Below are 6,244 nucleotides of genomic sequence, written 5' to 3'. Positions count from 1 at the left end.
ATAAATCATTAGAAAAGAGTCAATTTTACTCAACTAAAATTCTTAGGAAATGGCAAAAAGTTGTAGGCAAATAAAAAATACTAAAGAATTACTAATGATAAATACATTTGTAGTGTTTAAAAGATGAGATTGATATGATTTTTCATGAACCTTCTTCTTACAAGATATTGACAAATTTGACCATAAAATATATATTATAATGTATTAGAGCAAGATCTTGGATGTGTATTGATATAAGAAAGAAGAGTAGTAACATATAAGTTGATAAAGCTACGACCACGCGAGTCAAATTATTATACTCATGATTTGAAGCTAGTTTTCATCATGGTGTTTACATTAAACATATTATATGGGTTAATATTAAGATTTGGAGTCTTCACTTATTCGAAAAGTCTAATAATGTGTTTGGATAAGGTATTTTAAAACAAAATTTTTTTCTTTTATAGAATTTGAAATATTTTATGATAAAATATGGTGTTTGATTATGAAATTTTGAAAGAAATTAAAATTTTATAATATTAGAGTAATTAGATTACTTAAAGTTAAAGAATTTAAAATTCCACCTAAAAGGTAAGAATTTGAAATTCTTCATATACTCAAATTTATATTTTGGTCTTAGTAATTTTGGTCGACTTGAGTTTGAGTATATTTGGCACCTGAGTCTAAGCCTACTTGACTCAAACCGGTTGTAGATCGACTCGACTCGATCTAAGTTCTCTTCGACTTAGTTTGCGCTTACATTGAAGGATTAAACCTATCATCAACATCATTTGGTTACAAATAACTCAACTTCTATACTCTCATATTGAAACTTATTTCCCTTGGCATCTTTGTTTCTTGTAATACCCGGAAAAATTAAATAAATAAGTAAATATTTATTTAATAAATGCAAGGGCGGAAATCCCGAAGTTAATTAATATGGAGGGAGAAGATAAAGAATAGTACTAGCTCAAGTGGTTGAAAGTACTTGGTCATGTTGAAAGGACTTAAGTTTGAGTCTTGTGTATGTCATTAGGGTGTTAATTTAATTATTTTATTATTTTAATAAGATGTTGAACCATGGGGCTTGATAATATAATCCGAAATGCATAAGAATTATCAAGAAATATGAAATTGGCTTGTTGGTTAGGCATTTGCTTAGTACTTGTGTGGTTGTGTAAGAAGAAAGTGAGTTTTGAGAATACCAATTCATGTGGACTCACATTTGTTTAATTGTACCAGTATATGGTGGCATTGAAGGTATACCAGGCAACACATCAGGGTTAACCAAAATTTATAGGTTTCTGCCTAGCGACAAGGAATACCCCCCAAGCGACAAACGTTGAATGTGTTGGTTTCTCTATTTTTATGAGTTCCAAAATATTTCGATTATTGGATACATTCTTCTGAATATTTGATTAATGATGTTTTGTGATTGTTGCGAATTACCATGTATTGATGGTTCTTTGATGATTGAATGCTTACAAGGGCATGTGGGTTAACTTTGGGGTTTGGGAAGAATAGGAGATCATGATACACGGGATAGAATTGTTACAATTGTCGAGTTAGCTATTTAAAACTAACCTATAAGAAGGCTAGAACCACAATTGAATAACTCTCAATTGAAATAGACTAATAGAAGTGAATCATGGGGAATTTAGGGTTCGTATAAGAGCAGAAAAATCTGGAAGTGCCCAGAATTTTATGCACCGCCTGACAGTACATGAACCGCCGCTAAGCGACACATAAATGCAGATGTGCACACTAGTTTTGCTCTGTGTTGGGCGTTCTTGGGGGCTTATATGGGAATTATGTGAGTAATATTCGTTAATTGGGCATAAGGGGTTGGAAAGGGAATATATGCATGTAATGTAATTAAAGTTGTGTATGATTATGTGATGATTCAGATTAAAAGACTGTAAAAGTAATATTTTGCCATGTATACACACACACACACACACAAACATACGAGTGTGTTGGTCTATGATTCAGTAGACAATTATGATTGGACAAACATCTTTGTTGATTTGGATTGTATGTTGAGTGCTTGAGGTTCCTTCGAACCTACTTCAAAGTGTCAAAAACCAATAGTAGTAACACTACTGGTGTGGCACCTGGTGACACGGGGTGTACCGCCAGGCGATAGGAGAAACCATAGAAGTCTTCGAACCCGTGGCGCCTAGCAGTGAGGGTGGTCCCGCCAGGCGGAAAATGATCTGGCAGAGGATCTAAAAGCTCGTGGCGCTTGGCAGTTTGAGGTGGTCGTTAGGTAGTCTCGAGCACGACTTCGCCTAGCAACGTGGGTGATGCATCTGGCGGTTTCAGGTGCAGAGTTGGCTCGTAGTGAAGGATTCTACACAGCTTTGCATGGAGGCCTTGAGGCGATGACTTGTTGGCGGCACATTTATGAGTGGTAGCTTGTAATGGGGCTAAACACGCAACCATTTTAGGTTGGAGCCTGATGGTGTTGGAATTCCAATGTGAGTGTGCTAGTTGTGGCTAGTACGGATGGTTCACTTGATTGCCCTCCACATTTGTAGCCCGTGAGGCTGGTAGTCTTGTGATGAATACGAATTGTGGTCCATATTGGGGAGCTCCACTCGGTGTTAGGATTGTAGTCCATTACAGGATAATTCTCGCATGTGGTCTATATGGTGGTGGCCTGTAAACGAAGGGGCGAGTAAACACTCGTGGCAGCAAGTATCGACCAATGTAATCATCAAAGGGTGTAAAATCAAGAGGCGGACAGTAAAAGAAGTGAATGCCCGGTCTAAGGGTTGTAGGCCTTCATAAGAGGTTGAGTTGATTTTATATGCTTGGGATGATGGCTTTAAGGTGGAGACTTGCTAGAGCATTCCTTGAGTTGTGGCTCGGAATAGCATCCATTGAGTTGTGGCTCGAGATGGAGGGTAAACATGTGGCGATCCCAGGTTGTGGCCTGGTGATATTGGAAACCCGTGTGAGTGTATAAGTTGTGGCTCGTAAGGATGGTCTCTACTTGATTGGGCAACCACGAGTATTGGCCAGTGATGTAACTAATCTTGTGTCGAGAGTAAGAATTGTGGTTCGTATTGGAAACTCCACCTGGCATTATGGATTGTAGTTCGTAACAGGATAGTCCCACAAAAGATATATTAAGGTCATCATTTGGGGACATAGAATGTGTATGAACATGATGGTGGTCATGTTTTCTAGTATTGGAGGATAGTGGTTCTTAGATAGGTGTGTATACTCTTTATATTGATGATCAGTGATTTATACTGTTAGTTCACCCTATATGTTTGTGTCTGGTGATGATCGTGTAATTTGATACATAGAAGCAGATGATGTCGTAAGTGGAGCTATGGTTGCTCAGAGTCGAAGAGGGGCTAGCTTAGGAAAGCTTTTATGGAGTTTTTATATTTTCTTGTAAAAAATTATTTATATTAGACTATGAATTTAAAATAGTTGGTTGGAAATATGTATTTTGAATTATGATGAAATAATAAACGTTTAAATTCTCCAGTGTTTTAGGAAAGAAGTTTTATTAAATGTGATTTGGTTATTTCATATAATTTTTTTTAAATTAGTAATTTCCAGCTAGGATGTTACATTTCTACTATCTTTCAATTTTAGCTTAGATTTTTAATTTTTAGGAAGTTTAAGGAGTTGCAACATCGTCGAGTGTTATCCATTCGCGCCTAACGCGTTTTTAACTCTTTCTCACTGTCTCGATACCGCTCGGTGCCACTTGATTGGCTCCTAGCACAATCAAAAAATATTAGTCCCTATTATGATACTGCCCAACCCAACCAAAAAATGCAGAATTTTCAAGCAATGAAGTTCAGAAACATTTCACTATACGTGTTGAGTGAATACCTACTTTTTCTCTCTATAACATGTAGTTTACCTTTGAAAAACACCTCTAACAGGTGGTATCATGAGCAGTAAGGTTAAGGACTTGTATTAAAGGGTGTACTCATGGCAAAATGAGGTGGAAATTTCTTGTCCAATCTACTCGTTCTTGACAACAAGAACTTTGACTATTGGGTGATAATGATGGAAGTTATTATTGGTTTTTATGAAGAAGTCTGGAAACTGTGAGAGATGGTGTCCATGAGCAGGATGATGTTACACCCAAGAAAAAAGATTGCAAGGCCCATTGTTTGCTTCATCAATATGTGGATATGGTGAATTTTGGAAAAATATCGAAAACAAAGATATCAAAGGAGGCTTGGGACATCCTGTAGAAGGCAAATGGAGGTTCTAAGAAGACCAAGAAGGTGAAGCTCCAGTCTTTTAAAAGGCAATATGAATTTTTGTCCATGTCTGAATAAGAAACATTGGCTGAATATTTCAATAGGCTTCAATTGTTGGTAAACTCAATGAGAGCTTGTGGATAAGTTATCACAAATTAGTATATGTTGAAAAGATGTTAAGAACAGTATTATCTAAGTTTGATTATGTTGTTGCAACAATAGAGGAATCCAAAGACATTGAAAAGACGAAGATAGAAGAATGTCAAGGATCATTGGAAGCCCATGAATTAAAGATGTTAAACAAGAATTCTGACAAGAAAAGTGATAAACAAGCACTATAGGTACAAGTGTCGAGCAAAGGTGGCTCCACTCGTGGCAGGTGTAAAAGGAACAAATCCAAATTCAATAAAGAAAGGCGCTCAACAAATCAAGATCATTCAAATGGTGGAGAAAAATCATATTTCTCTAACAAAACTAGCAAAGGTGGTTTCGGTGGAAGAGGGAGAGGGGGAATGAAATTGCCAGGTTTGAGAAAGATTCAATGCTACAATTGTGAAAATTTGGGACATTATACAACTGATTATTGGCACGACAAAGGGAAGCAGAAAAGGAGTGTGGATTTGAAGCACATGTCGCCTTAGATGAATCAGATGAAGAACCAATTTTATTGATGGTTACTACACATGATGAAGAATTTATGTCAGAAAATTGGCTTCTTGACACTGGATGCAGTAACCATATGATTGGGCATAAAAAATATATTTTAAATCTTGACACTAGCAAGAAAAGCAATGTTAGGCTCGCAGATGATAACACAATCAAAGCAACTAAAATTGGAGATATAGTAATCAAGAAAGTGTGTTTGTATGTTCCAAGGATGAAGTGTAATTTATTGAGTGTTGGGCAATTGGCGAAAAAGGGATTTTCCGTCAACATGAAAGGATAATTTTTGAACGTGTATGATTCAACTCAAAGACTAATTCTGAAATCTACTCTCTCCAAAAATAGGACATGTCACACAAGGTTGTATCAGATTGAAAATGTAAGCAATGAATGAAATGGTGACTAGACTGTCTATAATCTCCATTCTTGACAAGGTGTGTGAAGGTTGTTTGTTTCGTAAACAACCTAGAACAACATTCAAGTCACACATGCATATGAGAACAAAAGAGGTGTTGCATGTAGTATACTCAAATGTGTGTGGGCCATTTGAGATATCATCTTTGGGTAAAAATCAATACTTTATCACATTTAATGAGTATAGCTATACAGAGTGGTTGTATTTGATAAAGGCCAAGAGTGAGGTGTTTTTTTATCTTCAAAAGATTCAATATTTTGGTGGAAAAGCAAAGTAGAAGGGTTTTGAAAGGAGGTGGATAATACACATTCATTGAATTCATCAATTACTGCACAGAGAATGAGATTCAGCATAAGGTGACAACCCCATACACCCCACAACATAGTGGCCTTGTGGAAAGAAGGAATAGAACCATTCTTGATATGGCTAAAAGCATGTTGCGTAAAAAGAAATTTCACACATTCATTTTAGGGCAAAGTAGTGTCAACTGCTATCTATGTTCTAAACTAATGCACTACCAAATAGTTTATGAACAAAGTTCCAAAAGAAATTTGGTTTGACAGAAAACCAGTGCAGAGCCTTTTGAAGGTTTTTGGGTTTGTGCTACAAACACATCCCATATGCTTAGACAAGAAAGCTACATGACAAGAGCACAACCATGATATTGGTAGGATATCATCTTACAGTAGCTTACAAGCTATATAATCCAACAACCAGAGAAGTTTGTATGAGCAGAGATGTGGTTGTTGATGAAGCAAATTTGTGGGACTGGATGACACAGTCATGAACTCAATAAGCAGAATGTTTCTATGGTTCTTGGAGGTGAAGAAGAGAATTTTGATGGTGAAAATATTAATGAAATAGTGCATGTGGTGCCTGTGCAGTAGCAAACACATAGAGAAACGAGACAGAGATGTCTACCAAGATCATTGGTGGATTTTGAAATTTT

This window comes from Vigna unguiculata, chromosome 9, assembly GCF_004118075.2.
Source record: "Vigna unguiculata cultivar IT97K-499-35 chromosome 9, ASM411807v1, whole genome shotgun sequence".
Classification (NCBI taxonomy): Eukaryota; Viridiplantae; Streptophyta; class Magnoliopsida; order Fabales; family Fabaceae; genus Vigna; species Vigna unguiculata.
Note: the sequence above shows the minus strand (reverse complement) of the source record.